This window comes from Ahaetulla prasina, chromosome 5 (genome assembly GCF_028640845.1).
Source record: "Ahaetulla prasina isolate Xishuangbanna chromosome 5, ASM2864084v1, whole genome shotgun sequence".
Taxonomy (NCBI): domain Eukaryota; kingdom Metazoa; phylum Chordata; class Lepidosauria; order Squamata; family Colubridae; genus Ahaetulla; species Ahaetulla prasina.
This window is the reverse complement of record NC_080543.1, coordinates 78,851,393-78,878,790: the sequence shown is the minus strand read 5'-3', so window position 1 is coordinate 78,878,790 and position 27,398 is coordinate 78,851,393. Positions and strand designations below refer to the sequence as shown.

Here is a 27,398-nt window from a genome sequence, read left to right as displayed (position 1 = left end):
ATGGTGTTACTGCCATTCAGTTTACTTTTTAGAAGTTTCCTGACCCTTTGCGTGTATTCTTTGCTGACCACATTTTTCACTTGCCCATGCTTGATATTGTCCAGCTGCAGTATGCCCAGTTATTTGTAGGCTTTGGGTTGGTTGCACTTGATGGTTGGTCCATTGAGCATTTCAATTCCATCACTTTCTACGATCTTCCCATTATTATTATTATTATTATTATTATTATTATTATTATTATTATTATTATTAATAATAATAATAATAATAATAATAATAATAATAATAATAATAATAATAATAATAATAATAATAATAATATCCAGGTCCAGTTCCAAGCCGGGAAAAAGGTGCTGGAACAAAATGGAGGCTGATTGGAAAGAAAATTGGTTTATTGATGAACAGAATCACAGTATGCAGTTCTGGGACAGCTGACAAAATGGAGTTGAGAGTCGGTGGGTTTTATAACATCTGGATTCCTATGGGATCATGTAGGGGTCATGGCTGGTTCTGTAGGCAAAAGGGGAACTGCAAATCCTAAGTGTTTGTCTGAGCTAATATTGTCAACCTTTGGCTTGCCTAATTGTGTTGCTTATCTGGAGTTTCTGTCTGACCCAGTCTTTCTGAATGGATTACCAAATCTGCATTTCTAAAAGCTGGCCTCCTCAGTTTCTGCTTGGGGCAGGGAGACTGGGGCTGATTTCTGCCTCCCTTAAGATTTTTTTTTCCATTTCTCCTTTAGGGGAAATATTCTATCCTGCCGTTTTTAATATTCCCTAAAATATTTCATTCTCTAAGAGGGTGTGAGGGTGCTGAATGTTTACAACTCAATACAGCTTCAGCCTTTGTTCCAAGACAGACCACTTAGAGGGGCAAGTCCTGTGATAGAAGATCATGAAAAAGCCACAGTTTTGCAAATCAAGCTATCTTTCATTTTGGGATCAGTTAGTATAACTGTTTACTTAGTAAATAACTTCCTTATTTCTCTGCTAGTTTGCATTAGACCACAATTCCTTTGCTTATTTCTCTTCTGCAGTAGCTAGTAAAAAGAGAGGAGAGATTAGAAAGTGGTTAATTTAGAAAGAAGCAACATGATGATGCAAAGAAAAAGAAAAGAAAGACCAAGATTTGAAATAAGAAAGTTAGAAAAAATTTTTGTGAATAAGCAAGAGTTAAAAGGAAGAAACACAAAGCTTTCCTTCCCATGGCATTTTGCCTTCCTGAGATTACCATCTTTTCAAATATAATATATCAAAATTATCTGAGATGTAAATCATTCTATTTTCTCCAAGTTAACTGTTCTACCTGCAATTTTAGAAATGTTTGCCACCCTTTCTTTCTTCAATCATATAATTATTATTATTTATTATTATTTATTATATTTGTATACCGCCCATCTCCCGAAGGACTCAGGGCGGTTCACAGTAAAAAAAACACAACAGAAAACATATAATACATAAAAAACAGCTAAAAGAATAGATAGTTAAATTCAATTGATGCTCTAACTTTTAAATACAAATTTAAAACCTCATTTAAACCCCTTTTTTAAAAATCCAATTTAAAACTACATTCAAGCTAGTCCTGCTCTTCGAAACAGCAACGTCTTCAGCTTGCGGCGGAAGGACTTGAGATCAGGGAGTTGACGAAGCCCCAGAGGGAGCTTGTTCCAGAGGGTAGGGGTCCCCACAGAGAAGGCCCTCCCCCTAGAGGTCGCCAGCCGACATTGTTTAGCTGACGGTATCTGGAGGAGGCCCTCTCTGTGAGAGCGCACTGGTCGGTGAGAGGCTAATGGTGGCAGTAGGCGGTCCCGTAAATATCCCGGCCCTAGGCCATGGAGCATTTTAAAGGTGATGACAAGTACCTTGAAGTGAACCTGGAAGACCACTGGGAGCCAGTGCAGATTACGCAGGAGGGGTGTTACATGGGAGCCAAAAGGTGCTCCCTCTATCACCCGCGCAGCCACATTCTGGACCAGTTGGAGTCTCCGGGTACACTTCAAGGGGAGCCCCATGTAGAGAGCATTACAGTAGTCCAGGCGGGATGTAACAAGGGCATGAGCGACCGTGCATAAGGAAGCCCGATCCAGAAAGGGGCGTAACTGGCGTATCAGGCGAACCTGATGAAAGGCTCCCCTGGTGACGGCCATCATATAATCTTCTAAAGATAGCCGTGCATCCAGGAGGACGCCCAGATTACGAGCCCTTTCCGTGGGGGCCAATAGTTCGCCCCCAATGGTCAGTGATGGAATTAGCTGACTGTACCATGGGTACAGTGGTGGGTTGCCTCCAGTTCGCTCCGGTTCTGTAGAGCCGGTAGTAAAAATTTTCTGGTGTTCGGAAAACTGGTAGTAATGGCTGGCTGGTCACCCACCCCCCGAACTGGTTCCCCAATCATCAGAGGTTTGTTTGTTTTTTACTTTTAAAGCATCTTTTCTTCAGCCAAAAAGGCTTTAAAAGTAAAGAAACCTCTGATGATCAGGGATCATCAAAACCCTTTAAAAGTTTTTTTTAACAACCTCTTCAACGGAAGAGGTTGTTAAAAGAAAAGGTTTTAAAAGTCTCCTCTGGCGATCCCAGCTGAGTTAAGAGCTTCTGGGCTGCTATTAGGCAACTTCAGCTGGGATCGTCAGAGGAGCCTTTTAAAATCTTTTTTTCCTCTGGCCGGCCCACCCAATCCCCCCTCCCCACTTACCTCATTACAGCTTCTTTCGGGCTGGCAAAGCCATGCTTTACATCAGTTGCATCAGCTAGCAACTGAATCTGCCTGCCTGGAATCCATCTGCTCAGTCAGCAACTGCTGGCTGAGGAACTCTGGAAATTGAAGTCCACAAACCTGTAAGTTACTAAGGTTGGAGACCCCTGATCTAAAAAATATAAATAAAATAAAATAATAAAATAAAATATTTGTGCAGCTTTCTGAGATTTGGTGTGTTTCTGTAGTGTTTCACTCTAACTATACAAACACACAGAATCTCATAAAGCTGTATGTGGCATTGTGTGTGTGTGTGTGTGTGTGTGTGTGTGTGTGTGAGTGAGTCAGTTGTGTTGTGTTGTGTGTGTGTAAAGTGTGAAAGTTGGTTTTTGAGCTCTTTGTGGCTGTGTGAGGTTCCTGCTTGTTGCAGGGGCCATTTTGGGTGAAGTGCAGCTGCTTTTACATTGTGTGTGAGTCGTGTTGTGTTGTGTTGTGTGTGTGTAAAGTGTGAAAGTTGGTTTTTGAGCTTTTTGTGGCTGTGTGAGGTTCCTGCTGTTGCAGGGGCCATTTTGGGTGAAGTGCAGATGCTTTTACATTATGTGTGAGTCGTGTTGTGTTATGTTGTATGTATGTGTTGCCCTTCGCAAGGACTTGGAGGCAGCTCCTCTGCAGAAAAGAGGAGGTGGCAAAGCTCTGGTTGTCCCCTGGGAGAAATCGCCCTGTCTCTGCAGCATTGGTCATGTGACTGAGTGGGTGTGGCCAATTTGATGTCACTCACACCGAGTCACATGACCACAAAGTCACGCCCACCAAATAAGCCACGCCCACAGAACTGATAATAAAAAATGTTGGAACCCACCCCTGTATATAATATTGTTCTCAGGAAATTGAGTGGTAAAATCGAAATTTTCAGAGCTAAGGGCTTGCTTGGCCATCTGTAGGATTTGATGTTCTTCTAATTTTACAATACAGGCAGAAAATATGCTACAATTGTATTTCCTGGTGGATGAATCGTAGTTTCAGGACATAGTCAGGACATCTTTTTCTACAGAGATTCAATGCATAGCTGCATTTCTGCAATCGGTATGTATATATTCTGTATTAGAATGAGCAATCCCATGCAAATTACAAGCCAATTTATGTAGTTCTAACTTATCATAAATGCCAAGGCAAATTTAAGAGGTTTTGGAAAAGAAGAAAGCCTCTTAATCATGAGCCATGAATTCCTTATAGCACTTTTGACACTTGCTGAAATTTATAGTCAACAAGGTGATTTGGTGAGCTGCAAGCTCTCCAGCTAACTTTTAAATACTGCCGTGCTCCAGTAGCTGTATTTCTTTTTCCATTATCAGGAGCAGGGTTTTAGATGCTAGTTTTGAAGAACCTGGTATTAGATTCTGACATCTCAGACAACAGAATAACTTCATCAGTACAGCAGATAAGTGTATGTATGCGATCTGTCCCTTAACACCACACTTCAATTCTTACTATGCTATAGAGCCCCTGACTACGACAACGCTCATGCAAATATATTAACCAAATTGCTAACATGGGTTACCTCTTGCCCATATCCTCTCATCTTCATGGGTGACCTAAATGTACCTTTTATTAACTGGATAACAAATGAATGTACAATGAACCAATCCATACCACACTATACAACGCTGTTACAAACCTAGGTCTTGAACAACTAGTAACTAACAATACAAGACTCAACAACTGCCTTGATCTCATTTTTTGCAATAACACAAACTCAATTTATGGACTACAAATAAAAGAACCCTTTTCCAACAGTGACCACTGCATGATAGACTTTTGTCTCAATATACGCCCTCACATAAATCGTCATAATAATAGTACTCCTAACTACAATTTCAAAAAAGCCAATTATGACCTTATAAACAATGACCTCTCATCTCTTGACTGGCAAAATCTGTTCTCAACCTGTATCACTGTCGATGACCACTATAAAGTTTTCTTACTTGAAATCAATAGAATCATTAAACTATACGTATCACAATCACCACCAAAATCAAAAAAAGCAAATTACCCATATCAATAAAAAAGCTTCAATCCAAAAAAAGCTTCAATCCAAAAAAAAATCCCTCTGGAGAAGGAACAAAAAGGGCTATGTAGCTAATTTCAAAAACCGGTACAGAAATATCTGCAACCAAATAAAAACTGAATGCACCATTTACCACACCAAGCAAGAAGAAGACCTTCTGCGCACAAATTCCAATCGTGCTTTTTATAATTTTGTGAACAATAAACTTAAAGAATCAAGATCCATCCCACCACTAAAAGAATCTAACGGAAAAGAATGTAATGATGAAACATTTAAAGCAAACCTCTTTAACACATTCTTTGGCTCAGTCTTTGTTAACAGTGATGGCTCGTATCCGACATTCTCCAATCGTACCAACAATGAGTACAATGACCTAACACATATAGACTTCACAGAAGATAATGTTGAAAAAGCTCTTCACAAACTGAAACCATCTTTATCTATTGGGCCTGATGGACTATGTGCATACTTCTTAAAAAAACTTTCCACTAATATAGCAGAACCCCTAAGCATAATATTTGATAAAGCTTTCACAACTAGTTCCCTTCCCAATCTTTGCTCTTTAGCCACAGTCATCCCCATCTTCAAAAAAGGAGATCCCAGCCTAGTTGAAAATTACAGACCAATCTCTCTATGCTGCATCATCTGCAAAGTAATGGAATCTATCATCAACCAATCCATTACCCTCCACCTTGAAACAAACAACCTACTCTCTAATAAACAATTTGGTTTCAGAAAAAAAATTATCATGTAACTTACAACTTCTCCACTGCAAAAACATATGCACTACTAATCTTGATCAAGGCAAAGCAATAGATGCAATCTACATAGACTTCTGCAAAGCTTTTGACTCAGTAGTACACGATAAACTTCTCCTAACACTAAATCCTATGGCATTTCAGGACCTCTTCACAATTGGATAACTGCTTTTCTGTCAAACAGACAACAAGTGGTCAAAATTGGCAGTGCTCTATCAAATCAAATCAAATCTATCAAGGGCCATAGTAGCTCAGGCTGGTAAGAAGCCTGTTATTAGAACACAGCAGCCTGCAATTATTGCAGGTTCAAGCCCGGCCCAAGGTTGACTCAGCCTTCCATCCTTTATAAGGTAGGTAAAATGAGGACCCAGATTGTTGGGGGGGGCAATAAGTTGACTTTGTAAAAATATACAAATAGAATGAGACTATTGCCTTATACACTGTAAGCCGCCCTGCGTCTTCGGAGAAGGGCGGGATATAAATCTTAGGACCGGGATACCTTCGAGACCGTCTTCTGCTGCCGATTGCCTCCCAACGACCTGTGCGCTCCCACAGAGTGGGCCTCCTCAGGGTGCCGTCGACCAAACAATGTAGGTTGGCGACCCCCAGGGGGAGGACCTTCTCTGTGGTGGCACCAGCCCTGTGGAACGAGCTTCCTCCAGGATTACGACAACTCCCCGACCTCCGGACCTTCAGACGTGAACTGAAGACTTTATTATTTCAGCGTGCGAGACTAGCCTAAGAATAAAATGTTTTAGTTAAATTTTAATGGGGGTTTTACTGGTTTTTACTGTTTTAGTGATCAGGCCATGATAATATTTAGTTTTAACTGGGTTTTAATGCTTATTTATTATATTGTTTTTAATATGCCTGTGAACCGCCCTGAGTCCTACGGGAGATGGTGCGGTATATAAGTATGATTAATAAATAAATAAAATAAATAAAATGTAAATTAAAAAAAAAATCCTGTTCCTGTCAAGAGTGGCATTCCTCAAGGCAGCGTTCTTGGACCAACGCTCTTCATACTATACATAAATGATCTCTGTGACCATATCTCAGGTTATTGTGTTCTCTTTGCTGATGATGTCAAACTATTTAACACCACCAACAAAACTACTACCCTTTAAAAAGACCTTGACTTTATATCCGATTGTTCAAAAACTTGACAACTCCAAATCTCAACCAGCAAATGCTCAGTCTTACATATTGGAAAAAAGAACCAAAATACTAAGTACAAGCTTGATGGATATTACCTTACAGATGACCCCCACCCTGTTAAAGACCTTGGAGTTTTCATATCAAATACCAAGATAAATTCCTTGTGTGTCCAATCACACTTGGCCAATAAAATTCTATTCTATTCTATTCTAAATGATCTAAGTGCCAAAGCCCACTGCAACTACATAGCAAAAAAGGCTCTAAGAGTTGTAAACCTAATTTTGCATAGCGTCTTTTCCAAAAACTCTACACTAGTAACCAGAGCATACAAAACATTTGCTAGACCTATTCGTGAATACAGCTCACCTGTCTGGAACCCATACCACATTTCTGACATCAACACAATTGAACGTGTCCAGAAATATTTTACAAGAAGAGTTCTCCGCTCCTCTGAAAACAACAGAATTCCTTATACCACCAGACTTGAAATCCTGTGTTTAGAAAACTTAGAACTCCACCGACTCTGACAAGACCTGTGCTTAACTCATAAATCATCTATTGCAATGTCCTTCCTGTTGAAGACTACTTCAGCTTCAATCACAATAATACAAGAGCAAACAATAGATTTAAACTTAATGTGAACCGCTCCAATCTTGATTGCAGAAAATATGACTTCTGCAACAGAGTTATTAACACTTGGAACACACTATCTGACTCTGTGGTCTCTTCTCAAAATCCCCAAAGCTTTAACCAAAAGCTGTCTACTATTGACCTCACCCCATTCCTAAGAGGACTATAAGGGGCGTGCATAAGAGCACAAAAGTGCCTACCATTCCTGTCCTATTTTTTCCTTTTATTATATCAAATTAATATAGTTATTGCATACATTTGCTCATATATATGCTTATATGATATGTATATATTTTATGTTTTATTTATTTATTTATTTATTCAATTTATATACCGCCCTTCTCCCGAAGGACTCAGGGCAGTTTACAGCTAAATAAAAGACAAATCTCACAAAAATTTAAAAACATTTTAAAAAGCTAATTCAATTAGGCCGAAACAGACTAAAACTATAATAAAACCCACATTAAACTACATTAAGCCAGCCCCGCGTGATGAAACAAAAAGGTCTTTAGCTCGCGTCGAAAGGTCCAGAGGTCAGAGAGTTGACATATCCCTGGAGGCAGCTCATTCCAGAGGGCTGGAGCTTCCACAGAGAAGGCCCTCCCCCTGGGGGTCACCAGTCGACATTGTTTGACTGACGGCACCCTGAGGAGACCCTCCCTATGGGAGCGCACGAGTCGGTGGGAGGCTATTGGTAGCAGCAGGCGGTCCCATAAATAACCCGGTCCTATGCCATGGAGTGTTTTAAAGGTAGTTAGCAACACCTTGAATTACACCCGGAAGACCACCAGAAGCCAGTGCAACTTGCGCAGGAGAGGTGTTACATGGGAGCCTTGAGTTACTCCCTCTATTACCCGCGCAGCCGCATTCTGGACCAATTGGAGCCTCCGGGTGCTCTTCAAGGGGAGCCCCATGTAGAGAGCGTTACAGTAGTCCAGGCGGGAAGTGACGAGGGCGTGACCGTGCATAGGGAATCCCAGTCTAGGAAGGGACGCAACTGGCGTATCAGGCGAACCTGATAAAAAGCTCCCCTGGCGACGGCCGTCATACGCTCTTCTAAGGACAGCCATACATCCATGAAGACGCCTAAATTGTGAACCCTCTCCATGGGGGCCAATGACTCGCCCCCAACAGTCAGCGATGGAATCATTGGCTGTACCGGGATGCCGGCATCCACAGCCACTCAGTCTTGGAAGGGTTGAGTCGAAGCCTGTTCTTCCCCATCCATGTTGATGCTTGTGTATATTGTTGTGACAAAATAAAATTTAAAAAAAGTGGGCTAAAGAACTATCATTGATTTTTACAGAGCCTTATCAAATATTGTGCACAGTCTGCAATAATCAAATAATATTTGCAGTGCCATGCATGCTATAAATTTCACCTAAAGTTAGTATAAAGAGTCAATATACATCAGAATGTGGATATGAAATTATGGTTGGGTGTGTGTTCTCATTTCTATAATGTCACCTAAAAATCAATTGTGATTCATTGATACACTAAATCAATGTCAGCACCAGCACTCCTGATGCTATTTGAGGCAGTCTTTGTTAATATTTAAGTGCAATTGGCTAGCACTGATGCTTCCATGGAGTCGTTTCTCAGCCTTGTCAACTTGAAGATGTCAGGACCAACTCCCAGATTTCCCCAGCCAGCTGAGCTAAGCTGGCTGGGGAATTCTGGGAGTTGAAGTCCAAACATCTTCAAGTTGAAAAACACTGTTTTATAGCATTGTAGTTGAGAAGCAAGCTACACATTGAACCCTATAATATTTGCCAATGTACCCCATCCCAAAATTTCAATTTCAAATTCTTACTTCAATATCTAAGGAGCAATCATGGAAAAGAAAATGGGAGATGCACACCTACTGCCTGCTTATCTTTTCTCAGGTGTTCTCTGGTCCATATTTAAAATTCACACTGAGCCATGATGCATCCAACAGAGACCCACTGTTATCAAATGCAGACTCTGGAACAGGCATCAGTTCCACTGAAGCCTTCAGTTTTATGAATGTTGATAATAATGAACATCCTGGTAAGACAAAGGAGAGTTAAGACAATCTAGAAATCCAAATTTCTCTTCAATATTCTATCTCCATTATTTCCCTCTGCATCATGTGAGGACCAGATTACAATGATAAGGGACAGCAGGGCCAGTGATTCCATGCATTCTGAAGTAAAGGTGTGATCTTTTCAGACATGAAGAATTAAACAGATTCCTGTACTATTTGTTAGGTAACAGGATCACTAGATCAGAGGAACAATATGGTACTTCTTGACTGTACAATTATTTTCTGTTATCTGGTAGAGTTCTAGTTTTTTCATCTCTTTAATTTCTATTCTTCACAAAAATGGTTAGGAGAGGTGGATACATTATATACAGCCATTTTTTTATGACAGGCAAAATGATTTTGTTCTTTAATGAGACTCTCCATTATAGAACCTTCTTTTTTGTATCCTTCTTGTTACAAATCTTCTACAGATTTCTCAAGGAGGTATTTGCCTTGTTTTGCTTTTAAGGCAGTTTGTTTAGTTTAAGTGAATTAGAACTTAGAACTTAGAAGAACAGAGTTGGAAGGAGTTGAAGGACCTTGGAGATCTTCTAGTCCAATCCCCAGCTTAGGCAGGAAACCCTACACCACTTCAGACAAATATTTATCCAACATCTTCTTAAAAACTTCCAGTATTGGAACATTAACAACTTCTGGTGATTAATTGTTCTGTCAGGAAATTTTTCCTTAGTTCTAAGTTGCTTCTCTCCTTGATTAGTTTCCACCCATTGCTTCTTGTCCTACCCTCAGGTGCTTTGGAGAATAGTTTGATGCCCTCTTCTTTGTGGCAGCCCCTGAGATATTGGAACACTGCTATCATGTCTCCCCTAGTCCTTCTTTTCATTGAACTAGACATACCCAGTTCTTGCAATTGTTCTTCATGTTTTAGCCTCCAGTCCCCTAATCATCTTTGTTGCTCTTCTTTGCACTCTTTTTAGTCTTCACATCTTTTTTACATTGTGGCAACCAAAACTGAATGCAGTATTCCAAATGTGGCCTTACCAGGGCATTATAAAGTGATATTAACACTTCACATGTTCTTGATTCTATCCCTCTATTTATGCAGCCTAGAACTGTGTTGGCTTTTTTGGCAGCTGCTGCACATTTCTGGCACATAATTAAATGGTTGTCCAATAGGACTTCAAGATCCCTCTCAGTTACTACTAATGAGCGAGGTACCACATATACGGTACCTGTGCATTGTTTTTCTTGCCTAAATGTAGAACCTTACTTTTTTCACCGTTGAATTTCATTTTGTTAGATAGCGCCCAATGTTCAAGTCTTTCAAAAGCTTTCTGTATCTTAAACCTATCTTTTGGAGTGTTGGCTATTCCTGCCAGCTTGGTGTCATCTGCAAATTTGATGAGTTCCCCATCTATCCCCTTGTCCAAGTCATTGATGAGATGTTGGAGTACTGGGCCTAAAACAGAGTCTTGGGGTACTCCATTGCATGCTTCCCTCCATGTAGATGCAGTTCCATTGAGGACTACACATTGAGTGTGGTTGGTCATCCAGTTATGAATCCATCTGGTGCAGGGGTGAAATGCTCGCGGTGCGTGCACTTCCAAACCAATAAGGAAGGTAAATAGATTTCACCCCTGATCTGGTGATGATGCTGTCTAACCCACATTTTTCTACTTTTTCTGGTAGTAGGTTATGGTCTACTTTATCAAATGCCTTACTGACATCCAAGTAATTTATATCAACAGTTTTCCTCTGGTCCACTAATTTTGGCACTTTGTCAAAGAATGCAATAAGATTAGTCTGGCATGGGACTTCTTGGCGGTGATGTCAGCGTGGAGCAGGCGAGGGGATGATTCTCCATTCCTGAAGCTTGAAATATCTTCATTAGGAGCCACTTTAGGGCATTGCTGAATGTGTAGAGAATGGCAAATCAAAGAGGAAGCCCCAGAGGGTTGGGTAGAAAGCAAACCCCTGAGTAGACTGGAGTGGCACTCTTAAATTCTAAAGTAGAAAAAGCTAGTTTTTAAGATCGGCCTGGAGCGCTGGCAGCCACGAGAAGTGAAAAAGGAAAGTGACAGCTTTGTTCTGGAGATGAGAAATCCTAGAAAGAGGTGAGGTGGTCTTGGTGAGAGACGGTGCGAAATTAGCAAGGCGAAATGAGAAAAGACACAAAGTGTTGAGAAGGCAGCAACTAGAAGAGAGATAAAGCCAGGAAGGAAGAAACAGACTGGTTCAACAAAAGCGTGAAGAAGGGGAGAGTCCAAACAGAGGAGTGATTAATAGACATTATATAAAACAAATAGAGGAATGTAAACACTAAGAACAGAGAGTGTGAATGACAGTGTTTAGTAAATATTTTGGAAGTATTAAATAAACAGGAAAGTGAAAAGAAGATTGGAAGAGGCGCCATCTAGTGGATTGGTGGACAGATTAAAGGCAAGGAAAATCTGGAGAGAAAAATGATGCACACTGACTTAAATGAAATGGTATGAATGAATTGAATTAAGGTATAGATGCATAACTGATAACTGTATAGGTGAACTGAGAGAAGAATAAGTATTGTATTGTAAAGAAAGATATGTATTTAAATAAGAGGGAAAATAGATATTTAGATATTTAGAATACTGTATATCTATAAGTTCTGCGAATAGAGACATAAAAGCAGTAAGATTAATATAACAGATAATATATAAGTGTGAGACAAAAATAAGAAAATAGAGTTGTTAAACTCTGTTAAGGTTTGTAAAAGCAAACCTTAGCATTAAAGAAAACTTGAATAGAGGTGTACTAATATATGTTAACGTGGAAAAATATTGTACAGGCAATAAAGATGTCTAGCTCAGCGACAATAAACAATACAGGCAAAAAAGCAGCCACAAATATTACACCAACAGACTCTTCCACAACCCAAAGATCGATACTGACTATGATAGGGAAAGAAAAAACAGAATAGGCAACGAGTTCACAAAATATGCAGATAGCATTACAACTGATACAGGAAATAATATTGAAGACCCAGGAAGCAATAGAGGAGAATCAGCTGAGGAGACAAGGGTACATCATAAAGAAATTAAAGAGGAAATTGGGGAGATGAAAAGTGAGATAAAAATATCTTGTAATATTGTTTATCTTCCTGTTCCCTAATTTCAAATGTCAATTTGCTCTTCTCAGCACATTCCATTATTTTCTTAATAAGGTCATCTTGTGTTGGTATTTTCTCATTTTTCCAATTTTAGCAAACACAATTTTAGCCACTGTTAATAAATTCACAATAAAATATCTCAATTCTCTATTATATATTTCAGATATGATCCCCAATAAAAACCTCTGGTTTGAAATCTATGTCTTTTTTTATCATTTTTTCCAACCACATGTGGATTTTAGTCCAATATCTTTTAGCTTCTACACACTTCCACCACATATGGTAATATGAAATCGGTATCTGATGACATTTCCAACATTTTTCTGATTTGTTCTTGAACATGCTGGCTATTCTCGTCAGGGTGATGCCATCTGTAAAACATCTTGTACAAATTCTCTTTGTATGCCATATGTCATTTTATAATTTTGTAATCACAATTTTTGCCATTTCTCTAGATCAATCCCATGTCCAAAATTTTTCCCCCAAGCAATCATTGTTTCTTTAACTTGTTCTTCTTCCAATTTAACCTCTAATAAAATATCCATATAATTTTTATTACATTTTCATCAGTACCTGTTAAAATTTTATCTACGTTAGTCAAGTTGTTATAAAATCTTTCTGTCTTGGAATCTTTATCATACCTAGAATGTATTTGCAAATAAGAAAACCAATTCATTTGTATGCCTTTTAGTTCTAATTCTTGCATAGATTTAAGTTCACCCTTTTCATTCAATAATTCACTATATCTAGCAATTTGTTCCTTTCTAAATGTATGAAAATGCTTCAATAGTTAATAATAATAATAATAATAACAACAACAACAACAACAACAACAATAACAATAATAATTTAATTTTTATACCGCCCTTCTCCCGAAGGACTCAGGGCGGTTCACAGCCAGATAAAAAAACCAACAATAAATAGATACTGAAGGGAACATATATACTAAAATGCTAGAATTGTTTCCTGCAACATATATACTGATGTCTTTGTATACCTGCATTTCCTTTCTCATGAAGAACATACTTACTGCTGTAAAAGTACATCCTTCCTGCATTAACCTGCATTAAGATCTAAAAACCTCCATAAAATGCCACTCTGTTTCCCATAAGATCTCAACTAGCAGAAGCAATCTACACACCTTTGTAGTGCTCACCTTTGTAGTGCTAATAGGGGACCAAGTGGCTAAAGACCTTTACTATGGGATACACAAACCAGATTCCAGGATATGCAGATGCCAGTTGATGGTTTATGACATCCCTAAAGATACTTCAAAGACCTCCTTTTGGTATAAAAGAGAACATTGCTTTGTATCAGGTTTGTAGTTCCTTCCTTGCATGTATGCACCATCTATATGTTCGGAACGACTATCCATTTGAATCTGATCAGAATTAAATGCTATTTTACTCAAGCCTCTGTTTAAGTCTCTTGATTGGCAGTTATGAGCTTAGACATATTAATAAATGAACCTTACATTTGGCGCCCAGACGTGGGGCTCGAAGGCAATGCTTTTCTTCGAAATGGCTACATTTAGCCCCCCACAATTCTGAACTCCATTGAAGTTCAGCAGGGCTTCAAAACAGTGGGCAGGAAAAACTGGCATGGGCCATAGACAATGTCAAAGAGCGCTCCCAGTACGTTTGAACTGGTAATGTTGGACTGGCCGGATGCCAGCAAATCCTGATTTCAGCCAGACCTGAATGCCCCATTGAGGATTGAACCGGGTATGGGGAAGATTGTACTATCCTAGGTGAGTAGAAATTTTTTCGGGGGGAGGTAAGAGAGGAGTGTTGCTTTGTGTGTGCGTGAATGAGAGGAGGGAAATTCCTACTAGAGGTTTGCTCTCCAGGTGAGTGCGGAGATCCAATTTGCGGTTCTGATTATTCATGAGAATATCAGCCAGAGCGGATCGCTTTGAAAGGCGGGTGACTGTTGGAATAAAAGTCTGCAGTGAAAGGGTCGTTCTGGTCAAAACTCTGAGCTTGAAAGGGGAGCCCAAGAAATCCTTTTGATAAAAGGAGAGTTTGTCAGTTCCGAGCCTAGGAAGGAGAGCCTAGGGCCCGAGAAAGCCCCTCACTGGACAAAAGCCCTTAAAAGAAAGGGAGGGTTTTACTCAAACCCCTGAGGGAAGAAGCCCGAGAAAGTCTTGAGGGACAAGACGGGTCTGACCAGAACTCCGAACTATCCCAAGCCCAAGAAATTCTTTTTGGAAAAAGAAGGGTGTGGCTAGACCCCGAGCTAAGTCAGGTAAAATCCCTTAATAAAAAAAATAAGAAAAAAAAATAAGAAAAAAGAAAAAAATATAAAAGGAAAAAAAGAAAAAAGAAAGAAAAAATGGACAACCATACTGGTAGCCTGTTTGGAATAAGTAAGAGTAACCTCATTGGAAGAATAAAACAGTGTTTCTCTCTAGACTGCGTATTTAGTCATTGGGAAACTTTTGAGACGATTTGAGACCTATCGTAATGTAGGAAGGGAACTTCACCTAGGCAGTGTTAAGCAAAAGGAAACCAAGCCAGGATGCATCATAACAAAAGACACTGACTCAGAATTAAATCTAGCCAGGGAAAAACCCAAAAAACCTCAAGGCTATTTAAAAGACAAAGAAATACAGGAAAAGAAATAATTAGGTCACACAGACATAGCCGACCAAATAAAGGAATAGATTAGATCAGGACAAGATTCAATCACAAGCCTAAATAGATTAACTTCAGTCAAAGCATATGGAAAACAACTAACGGAAGGGAGAATACTTGAGGAAATCAAATCGTTAGAATGAACAGATTAAACCGGAACGCACGCCCGAACACGAAACCCACCCACATTAACATAATCAGAAAGACAAAACACAGAAAACTTAGCAAGCACATACACAAAGGGAAATCCCATCAAGTACTCCCAAAACAAAGAAATGAAAAGGGAAAAAGAGTATAAAAAATGTACACTTACTGTATATGGTTGTCAGCTCACCCAGGAACGCGGTCCTTGCGCTTGCTGGATTCGTCTTCCTGAAAAATAAAGAAACCTCGCTTTCACGCAGCTCGCTTCGATCTCAATTCTTCTAATACATCGGCAACGCTCCAATCTGCTGGAGAGGCTCTCCCAGCCGGGAAATTCGAACCCATTCGGGGAACGATCTATCAATTGGTGACCTCCACGAAGGGACTCCCAGCCAACCCAGCCACCGGACGGGGCCCGAAGATCCAACCCAGCCAGCACGGACCATTTTTGTCCGGGGAAGAATCCACGGACCCTGCCCGGGAGGTGTCGGGTAGTAAAGGGAGTTTTTGAGCTTTGCCCTCAACAGCTGCTTGAAAGCAGGTGAGTACCGCCTTAAATTTACTATTTTAAAAAAGGATAATTCCCAGAACCTAGAGAAACGAATGTATGTATGTGTGCATGTGTGTGTGATAGTGGGATTCCACCTAAGGAAACAGTCTGATTCCACCTCTTTGAGCAACCTCTAGCCGCACCTCTGCCTACTGCTAGCTCCACCGAGCCGTGACCGGTAGGATAGAGAAAGCAAGGGGGGGAAGCCAAACGTGGAACTTTGTGTTTATTGGGAACGGAAGCCGAGCGAGAGGAAAGTAAGTGTGAATGAAGCAATTAAGAGAGTAAAAAAAGGGAAAAAAGCAAAAAAAAAAAAAAAGCAGGAGATCTGCTTGGGGCCCTGGATGCCCGCAGGCTGCCAGCTTTGCCTGGTAAGCGAAAAAAAGCAGGAAATCTGCTTGGGGCCCTGGATGCCCGTAGGCTGCCAGTTTTGCCTGGTATGCGAAAAAGGAAGCAGGAAGCAGTGTTGAGGAGGTGCTCGTACCTACTGGAGGGGCAGTAGGTCCTCTGGGATCACCTTTTTGATCCAAAACGGAAGCTCCCTTAACAGGAAGGGGCCCATACTTCGACAGAAGGGAGTCGAAGTCCTTCCCAGAACTTTTTTTCTGAAAACTGTAGGAGGGTCCACCCGGCTAAGCCAAAGTGAAAAATAAAACCTCACATCGGAGAGGGAAACATGGGAAGCAGTAGCTCGAGGGTGGCGGGAAATCCCCTAGGAGACCTGCTTGGGGCCTGGGATGCCCGTAGGCTGCCAGTTTTACCTGGTATGCGAAAAAAGAAATTGAGGAAATTGTGTAATAAATGGACTTTGCTAAAAGATGACACTGGGAAACAAATTTGGCCTCATGGCGGTACTCTAGATATGAAAATCCTGATAGCACTTAGACCACGATTAAAGCCTAGCCATATACCCTACTGGTATTGCTGGGCTGAACTGTCCAAAAATAAGGAACCTTTGAGGGAAAGAAATCCAACCAGCGAGGAGGAGAAAAACACAGCAAAAATAATGGCCCCACTAATAAGTAAACCTATGCCTGGGAGACCGAGGGGTCAGCTAGAATACATCCTATCACACACCCCATTTTCAGCCTCAGACCTAGTAATTTGGAAAAAGGAGGCACCATCCTTTAGGGCTGACCCCCTTACAGTAATTCAGACTCTCAAGGCCATAATAGAGAGCCATAATCCATCATGGGGAGACATGAACCAGCTGTTGCATGTCTTCTTAACAAAAGATGAGTTATTAAAATTATTTGAGAAAACTGATGAGATTGCCAAACAGCCAGTTATAGCCGCTCCAGGCCAGGTAGCCCAGGCCCGAGTAGTCTGGCCATTACAGCGCCCTGACTGGGACTATAATGATAACAACCACTGGGCTACATACACCAGGGCAAAGGAAAACCTATTGGAAGCCCTGGAAGAAATTGGGAAAAAACCCTTAAATTGGTCAGAATTCCAGAGAATAACCCAAAGAGAGCAGGAGAACCCAGACGCCTTTTGGGTCCGACTCTCTGAGGCAGCCACGACTTATGCCCACCTCGATCTCAGCTGCCAGAAGGACCAGAGGATATTAGCCTCAGCCTTCGTTGACCAATCTGCCCGTGATATAAAAGAACATTTCCACAAAATAGTGTCTAACTGGTCCTCTTTAGAGATATCGGAGTTGCGCAGAATTGCCAACTTCGTTTATGACCAGCGGGACAAACTGAAGGAGGAGGAAAAAGAAAGGAGGGAGTTAGAAAAGGAAAAAGACAAAGAGAGAAGAAGGAAGTCAGAAAGACATGAGGAATTACAAATATTTGCGGCTCTGCATGACAGCACAAGGCCACCGCAACAGCAATTGGGCGATAGACGGCCTCGGTGCGGGCGGTGCGACAAAATTGGAGTCCCAACACATAAATGCCGACATTGTTTCAGATGCGGAGGGAAGGGACACCTAAGGGGGCACTGTAATCAGACCCAAAACCGTTCCCTGTATAGCGCACCGCCAAAAACCTTTCGGGGGGAAAATGATTTTCATTATCCCTCCGAACGGAGAAACAATTATCATCGGGAACCACCAACAGCCCCACTTCCACGATACAATCCAGCCCACCTAAACAACCGCAATGGTCCAAGAAACCCGGACTGGGAACTGGAAAGGGACCCAGATACTCAATGACTAGAGAAAGAAGAGAATGAGTTCATGGCCACGCTCCAAGGGCTCACAATTCCCTTAAGGGACGGTCCCGAAGGGGAGCCTATGATCTCCCTTCTCATAGAGGGAAAAGAATATAACTGCCTAGTGGACACTGGGGCGACTGCCTCACTAATTATCAACCCACCCCACAAAGACTCAATAAAGAAAGGTGCTCAAGATAATATAGTAGGAGTGGGGGGAAAGTCATCCCGGTAGAATTTACCAAAGATTTAACAGTCGAATTAGGTCCCTTTTCATTAAAACATGGCTTCACCATCTGCCCTCAATCTCCAGTCTCCCTTTTAGGAAGAGACCTCCTATGTAAATTGGGAGCAACCATAAAATGTGGGAAAAGGGGCCTCACCCTAGACATCCCCGGAAAGAAAACTTTCCTACTAGCCACCCACCCACCCCCGCTACATGCGGATTTAGCAACTTTGCCCCCCTCACTTTGGGGCTGGGATTCAACTGAAGTGGGACTTTTAAAAGGGGCCACCCCGGTGACAATAAAAGTGAAAACTGGACGCCCACCATGCATCCCACAATACAAGATTCAAGCGGAGGCCATTGAACCAATACGCAAACTGATTAAAGCCTATCTGGAACAGGGAGTTTTGCGGAAATGTACCTCCCCATGTAATACCCCAATTTTTCCCGTAAAAAAATCAAAGGTGGATGAGAATGGGAATCCCATTTATCGTTTTGTTCACGATTTGAGGGCCGTCAACAGTCACGTGATACCTAGAGCCCCGATAGTGCCGAACCCCGCAACAATAATTACGGAAGTACCGGCTTCCGCCACTCACTTCACCATGGTGGATCTTTGTTCTGCTTTTTTTAGCATTCCGGTAGATCCAGCATCACAATACTTATTTGCCTTTACTTGGGAGGAACAGCAATATACTTGGACCCGTTTGCCTCAAGGCTACACGGAGTCTCCCACCCTTTTCTCCCAAATTTTAAGGAACGATCTATCTTCCATAGACTTACCAGAAAAATCTATATTAATCCAATATGTAGATGATTTGTTGCTAGCATCAGAAAGTGAGCAGGCATGTAAACGTGATACTTTACATCTATTGAATGCCTTAGCGGAGAAGGGACATAAAGCCTCCCCCACCAAATTGCAATATTTGAAACAAGAAATAACGTATTTGGGCTACATAATTGCGCCGGGAATACGGAAACTAGCTCCCAGCCGCATAGAAACTATATTGGCCATGAAAAACCCCAGCACGAAACGACAAGTAAGGGCACTCCTAGGGGTCCTGGGATTTTGTCGCCCCTGGATCCCATCGTTTGGGGAACTAGCAAAACCCCTGATACACTTAACTACTAAAAACATGCCAGATCCTATAGAATGGACAATATCTTTAGACCAGCATATCGAGAGAATTAAAAAAACACTAGCTTCAGCCCCGGTATTGGGTTTGCCTGATTACAAAAAACCATTTACCCTCTTCATACACGAAAAACTAGGCATTGCATCGGGAGTTCTAACACAGAGCTGTGGTCTAGCTCAGCGACCCGTGGCATACTATTCAGTAAAGTTAGATCCGGTAGCCCGGGGAACACTCCCCTGCTTGAGGGCAGTAGCGGCCATGGTAGAAATAGTAAAACGATCCAAGGACCTAGTCCTCGGATGGCCGCTGACTCTAAAAGTACCCCACGAAGTGTTTGCTATTCTCCTAAAATCGCAAATGCAAGCCTTCACACAGCGGCGTCTAGCGCAATACGAGGCGGAATTGTTTACATCTGACCACATCACATTTGAACGGTGTAGCACCCTAAACCCTGCTACCCTATTACCCACAGAACAATCGGATAATAACCTCCATGATTGCCTCCACCTAATACAGGATGCAGAGCTACCGCGCCCAGATTTAACTGACAACCCTCTAGAAAATCCAGATCTTGAATTATTTACAGATGGCTCCTCTTATATGCACGAGGACAGAAGGGTTGCAGGAGCAGCAGTAGTCTCTCTCCATGAAATCATTTGGGCTGAGCCACTAACCCCCTCACATAGCGCTCAGGCAGCAGAACTTATTGCACTAACCAAAGCTTGTGAAGCAGCAGAAAATCAGTCTGTTAACATATATACTGATTCAAGATATGCATTTGGTGTTTGCCATGCCACAGGAGCACTATGGAAACAACGGGGTTTCCTCACATCAGCTGGTCAACAAATCGTACATGCAGCTCTGGTCTCCAAACTATTACAAGCCATTCAATTACCAAGGGAAATAGCAGTCATTCATTGTAAAGCCCATCAAACGGATGACTCTTTGATTACAAAAGGAAACAAATACGCTGATGCAATAGCCAAATGGGTAGCCACCGAACCTCTTCCACAAGTCACTATTGCTCCAGCAATAAGAGCCAACCCAGAAATCCCATATAAAGACTTCCTTGAAGAAGGAGAAGCCCAAATGTGGGAAGAAAAATTAGGTGCAACATTTTCTAATGGATTTTGGAGAGTCCCAGATGGCAGACCCATAGCCCCACGTCGCCTCATACGCCTAATTTGCCAGAGGCTACACTCGAAAGGCCATTGTGGGACCCAAGCAATAGTGGATGCTGCTAGAAGGGTATGGCATGCTCCTGGAATTTATACAGAGGCAACCAGAGTGACTAGCACCTGTAAAACATGTCAGGCTAATAACAGTACCTCCAGGAAAAGCATCCATGAGGGGGGCAGACCATGGGCACAAAGACCCTTTGAACGGGTTCAAATGGACTATATTCAATTGCCTAAAGCAAATGGATACCAATATGCCCTCATATGTAGAGACCAACTAACACACTGGGTAGAGGCTTTCCCTTGTCACCATGCTACAGCCTTGGAAACTGCCAAACACCTCATTAAAGACATTGTACCCAGATTTGGGGTACCAAGTGTACTAGATATGGATAGGGGCAAACATTTCATAGCCCAAGTTCTCACCTATATATACCAAGCACTTGGCATTACCCAGAACCTGCATTGCCCCTACTCCCCATCCTCATCAGGTGGAACAGAGAGAGCAAACAGAGAGGTAAAAACCTTATTAGGTAAGTTCTGCCAAGAGACATACCTCTCATGGCCACAAGTCTTACCAATCGCCTTATTTTACATTAGAACTAGACCTAGAAAGGATATAGGAATATCCCCTTTTGAAATCCTTTTTGGACGCCCACCTGATATCCTGCAGGGCCTCGATCCTCAGTCCCTCAGCTTAGATAGGGGGGACATGGTTCTCTCTTCATATCTTTCAGCCAGGGAAAAACCCAAAAAACCTCAAGGCTATTTAAAAGACAAAGAAATACAGGAAAAGAAATAATTAGGTCACACAGACATAGCCGACCAAATAAAGAAATAGATTAGATCAGGACAAGATTCAATCACAAGCCTAAATAGATTAACTTCAGTCAAAGCATATGGAAAACAACTAACGGAAGGGAGAATACTTGAGGAAATCAAATCGTTAGAATGAACAGATTAAACCAGAACGCACGCCCGAACACGAAACCCACCCACATTAACATAATCAGAAAGACAAAACACAGAAAACTTAGCAAGCACATACACAAAGGGAAATCCCATCAAGTACTCCCAAAACAAAGAAATGAAAAGGGAAAAAGAGTATAAAAAATGTACACTTACTGTATATGGTTGTCAGCTCACCCAGGAACGCGGTCCTTGCGCTTGCTGGATTCGTCTTCCTGAAAAATAAAGAAACCTCGCTTTCACGCAGCTCGCTTCGATCTCAATTCTTCTAATACATCGGCAACGCTCCAATCTGCTGGAGAGGCTCTCCCAGCCGGGAAATTCGAACCCATTCGGGGAACGATCTATCAGTAACAATCAAAGTTGCTTTTAAATCCATCTGGCCAACCTACTAGCATGGGAGCCTGGCCTCCAGAAGGCAGCTTTGATTTAGATTTTATTAACAAATTTGCTGATTTTTGGCTACCATCAGACAAACTGAAGAGGAATCCTTTATTGGTTTCTTTTTCAACCTCCTCTGTCAGCCAGAGATTCAGAGAGCGTGTGGGCTCACTCCAACATCCTCTTCTAAAAAATTGGCCCTTGTCACTTTCAGAGAAAGAAACAAACTAGGCAAAATGTCTGAAGAGGAAGAAGAGTTTCCCCCACACCATATTACGATGCAAATGCTGTGCTTTTATATTCAATTGGAATTCCCACCTTGCAGGGAATTCCCCCAAAGATATGTAGAACTTGTTCAATGTGTAATAGACACTCACGGACCTAATGTGCCTGATGAGATCAGCCCCTGTGTTCCCTCATCCTCCAGAGAACTAGGGATTTTGTCCTGCAAGGATTAAAACTGAGTGTCCCCAAAAGAAAAACAGTAAACTTCCACTTCCATCAGATCCTTCAAAAATCCCCCCACCCCTTTTTCTGAATCGTTTGAAGGATACTGCAAGTTTACTGACTTCAATCCTGATGATGTTTTGCTGAAAATAGCTTTTGTGGGTTAAAGCACCTTCCCCCCAATAAGAAAGAAATTGCAAAACTGCAAAAAAAAACCCCACTGCTAGGGCTTAGAAACCCCAACACAAAGAAACGTAAGAAATGAGAATGCAAAAGCAAGCCGCTCTTTTAGCAGCTGCTTCCTGAAGTCCCCAAAGAAGAGGGAGGGGAACTTCAGTTAATCCCTGGAGTGCTTCCATCCATAGAGATCAATGTTGTCTTCAATTTGGCCATTGGAGGAGATAATGCCCCTTGAACAACAATGTCCCAGTTCAGTCACTGGGCGGGTCACCCTCATCAGCCTAGACCCCTGAATTTTATCCTGAAAATTGATGGGGCTCTGGAGGGCCAATTGCTTCCCTCAGACTCCCTGATGGAACTAAAAGTAGGGGACAGATTTCACTCTTTGAGTGACACAAGCTACTTTCAGGGACCATCACTCAAGCATTCCTTTCTAAATATTGCCACAATGTTTTGGGAACACATTGGGAATGTTTTGGGAAAAGATTTCCTAGCAAAAAGCTGGGAGCAGTTATAAAATGCACTCAGCAGGGAGACCCCCTTAAAATTTCCCCAGAAAGGGCTTATCTGTTTCCTGGAAAAGTGAATGATCCTTAATAGCCCTTACTCTTAACAAGATAAATGCCCAGAACACCCCAGGGCAGAGACACGTAGTAACATTTTAGTGCTTAAAGAGGTAGATTCAATAGGTAAAAGTAAAAAGCTCACATCAAGTAACCATAGAAGAGATGGTTACTTTATGCTGTTATGTGTGGTAAGAAGACCCAGGATCAATTTGGTGTGAGTTCTCTTAAAATTCTTGGATACTCATCCACTATGATAGCATGTAGAATTGAATGGGATTGAATTGATTGTGATTTGTATGGTCAAACTGGCAAATTACTTAAACTTCTCAGCTTGGAACTGTGGAAAACTGGGAGTAGCTAGAGCCCACAATCACATTCATGATTTAAACTGCTGAGTTTTCTCACTTGAGGGGAGAGGATTTAAAGAGACAACTTCCCCAGGTCTGTAAATGGTGTGTGTGTGTGCATGAGAGACTGATTGCAGTGTTAGAGAAACTCATTGAGCAGGTGTGAGATTTCTGTGTTGTCTTTTGGATTTGCAAGAAATGTGTGCATGTGTAAGAAATTGTCTCTGCACGCTGCCTGATTGCAACTTTTGTGTGTGTGTGTGTGTGTGTGTATTTGTGTGCATGAGAGATTGTTTCAGCAAACAGCTTGACTGCAATAAGTTACTTTTGGAATTTTTTTCCCTAACCCTCACTGACTCATCCTAACCTCCATCCCCCTCGCTCTCTGTTGAGCCTGGCTGGGGGCGGGGTGAGAGAAAGGCGGGCCTGGAAAACAGCCATTTCCCCCTCCTCAGAGTGGACTTTTGGAATTTTTTTTTCTCTGTCCTCGCTGGCTCATCTTAACTACCCCCCCATCACTCCCTGTTGAGCCAGGGGAGGGGGTGGGCGAAGGGGGAGAACCATTTACCCCCCTCCATTTTTTCTCTCTCTGCTGAGCCTGCCTGAGAAGAGAGGGGCAAATGGGTGAAAAGCATTGCTTTTCACTGATTTTGTATTTCTTCATCTGCATAAAAGCTACGCAGATACATTTTCTTTTCCACCCTGAATACAATTTTGATTTTGATTTTTAATTTTTTTCCCCTTCTTTTTCTGGAAATTTTTGAGGTTTAAGCTGCCTGATTAAACCTATACCTTTATAAATGTTTTCAAAGCACAGAGTTGACTCAAAATCCTGAGTCTTCGGAGAAGGGCGGGATATAAATGCAAAACAAAAAAAAAGTGTCATTTAGCTTTGTATTTTTGAAGCTGTTAGCATACATAATAAGAGTTGGAAGGGACCCTTGGAGGTCTTCTAGTCCAACCCCCTGCCCAGGCAGGAAACCCTACAGCATTTCAGACAAATGGCTATCTTCTTATGTATGGGTGCATATATTTTTTTTTTAAAAAAGCAGGAATCTCTTTTTTTAAAAAAAAACGCACTCAGCTTTTCCACATAAAAAGACTCACCCAAAAGCTTACAAAATGCATTTTTTTTTAATCAGACTCAAGGCGCCCCTTATTTGCTGTTTGTATTGTTTATTTTTATTTTTAGTAGCACAAGATGTGCCCTGTTTTAGGAACTATTTCAGAGATAAGTTAGACAATTAAAAGATGTGGAAAGAGTGATGGATGGGAGGGTGATCGGATACTGGTGCTATGATGGATTTAATTTGTTAAGTCAAGCTTTGTATTTGAAGCTTGAGGCACTAATTAAGCTAAAATAAAGGTTTAATGTTAGGAGTTAGGAGTTAGAAAAGTATGAGCAAAGTAAGACAAATAGTGATTTTGCTAAGATATGATGTGATTTGTTTTTGGAAGTTTTTGATACTGTGGATTTGTTAGTGAACAACTTCCACACACGAATAAAAAGGGTGGGAGATGGGTTTTTGTTGATTGTTTGTCTTTTTCTGTTTTTGTTGTTTATCTTTCTACACAAGAATAAAAGGGTAGGATTTGGGTTTTTGTTGATTGTTTGTCTTTTTCTCTGTCTTCCACATAGTATGTTTGCTAAAAAACTGAGACTTGTGTGTAAACCACCTCTCCAAGTTGTGTCATTTCTTCTTTGTCCCTACTTTTGTGTGAGTATGAATTTTAAAAGTGCTGGAAAGAAGTAAAATGACTTTTCCTCCAGGATGGACCAGCTATCTAGACAGGGTAAAGAACAGAGTTCAACCTTCTTTCTTCTCTGTACACTTGTTTAAATGATTTTACCTGTTCATCTCCTTCCTGAAGCATGTGAATCCAGCTACCTTTTCTCATATGGGAATATATTGTACAAGTTTTATCTGCAAGCTATCTATTCTCCTTTGACCCCCTCCCTAATCCTCCAACAATGCCTTTTCTCACCCAGAAAGGGAGGAGGGGACCCCTTCTCATGTCTTTTAGTCCTGCAAGATGACTCAAACCTGTGGAAGTCGAATACATGGGTCAAGATGCTTTCCCCAAAAGAGACATTCCATCCATTTGAGACAGCCTCCACTGAAAGTCACCACACAACCAAAGTGGAGCAGAACTTCCCAATAAAGAAATGGACATGTAATGAGTAGACATGTAACGATCAAAAGACTCTTTTTTTTTCAATTCCCAGAAGACAGCTGGTTCTTTCTTGTTTTATGTATTCATGTAAGGATTGTATTTGAGATTTCTGTCAGCAGCAAGTCCTGAACATCTTAAATTTCTGTCAGGTGGAAGAGAAACTTGCCCCATGAAAGAACTCCACAAGTGCCAAGTGATTCCTAGAGACTAACTGAGAATGAACATTTTCAAAAATGTGGTCATGTTGATATGCATATGTTTTGTTTGGGATTTTTCTCTTTGCAGGAGAAGCAAGTTTTGTCTTTCTGACCTGATTGGTGGACTCTTTTACTCCATCTGAAGATCCAAAAGCAGCTGTGCAGCTTCGCACTCTGCAGATTGTGTTTGTTTGTGATTGTAACTGCATTACTGAATGCTGTTGTTATTATTGTTGTACTTGTGAACTGCAACACTGTGATTGTTGAAATGTGCAAGGGATTGCTCCTATAGAAACCTGATCATTAGTCCTAGGAGATAGTGATATCATACTCCCTGAAGATATAAGAATGCAATGGTTCAACATTTGCAATTTTCTTATGCATAGGATAAATGGGAGGAGCAGATGATGCAATAAGTGTGAAAAAATCATACATTATCAGCAATTATGAACTGACACAACCTAGTAACCCATTTGAAAATAACTAGATTAGAATGGGTTATGGACGGATGTGATAATTGGTATGCTCCAGATGGCTTATATTGGAAATTTTGCCTATGTGCAATTGACTAGCCACTGGAATAAAGCAATTTTCTTTTTTATATACAGCCCTGTTTATGAGGAGACCAGAGAAAGATTGCTGGCCTCCAGAGTTCAAAGATAAGGCTGACCACCTGGGCAGAAGCTGGAATCATAGGAACACTCATAGGAACACTCCCATTTATATGCTGAATAGAATAAGGTTATTTACCATGATGGCAAGCATACCATCATATTAAAAATGGAGGAATGAAGGGAACATATATACTAAAATGCTAGAATTGTTTCCTGCAACATATATACTGATGTCTTTGTATACCTGCATTTCCTTTCTCATGAAGTACATCCTGCATTAACCTGCATTAAGATCTAAAAACCTCCATAAAATGCCACTCTGTTTCCCACAAGATCTCAACTAGCAGAAGCAATCTACACACTTTTGTAGTGCTCACCTTTGTAGTGCTAATAGGGGACCAAGTGGCTAAAGACCTTTACTATGGGATACACAAACCAGATTCCAGGATATGCAGATGCCAGTTGATGGTTTATGACATCCCTAAAGATACTTCAAAGACCTCCTTTTGGTATAAAAGAGAACATTGCTTTGTATCAGGTTTGTAGTTCCTTCCTTGCATGTATGCACCATCTATATGTTCGGAACGACTATCCATTTGAATCTGATCAGAATTAAATGCTATTTTACTCAAGCCTCTGTTTAAGTCTCTTGATTGACAGTTATGAGCTTAGACATATTAATAAATGAACCTTACAATACAATACAAATAAAAACACTAATACAAAAATTATTAAATTTGGCCCCTAAATTAAAATACATTAAACCATAAAACCCCATTTAAAATTACGAATAATAATACTAATTTTAATTCTATGCCAGTTGATAACCAGACTGAAATTTTTAAATAATATTGTCTCTTAATCTTCTCCCAATTTAACAACAAAGCTTCTCTTATAAAATGTCTTTTGAAATACCCCTGTGTTTCAGAACCTTATACCATAAGAAAGCATGCCATCCCTACAACAAGTCATGCCCTTCTAAGGTCAATATTCTAGTATTTCTTAACATTATCCATTCCTTGATCCATATCAAATTT

General features: G+C 41.0%; 1 protein-coding gene and 1 long non-coding RNA gene across 2 annotated transcripts in view; one reads left to right on the top strand and one right to left on the bottom strand.

Annotated features, from left to right (window-relative positions):
• The window catches only part of LOC131199633 (uncharacterized), a 144,345-nt gene extending 117,360 nt beyond the window's left edge, over window positions 1-26,985 (bottom strand). The window contains exons 1-2 of the long non-coding RNA XR_009155374.1: window positions 21,611-26,985; window positions 15,405-15,463 (exon numbers count right to left, since the gene is read on the bottom strand). This is a non-coding gene — a long non-coding RNA (uncharacterized LOC131199633). The remainder of the gene's footprint in view (window positions 1-15,404; window positions 15,464-21,610) is intronic.
• Window positions 1-27,398, top strand: part of MBTPS2 (membrane bound transcription factor peptidase, site 2) — a 260,613-nt gene that overhangs the window by 164,130 nt on the left and 69,085 nt on the right. The window lies entirely within an intron of this gene.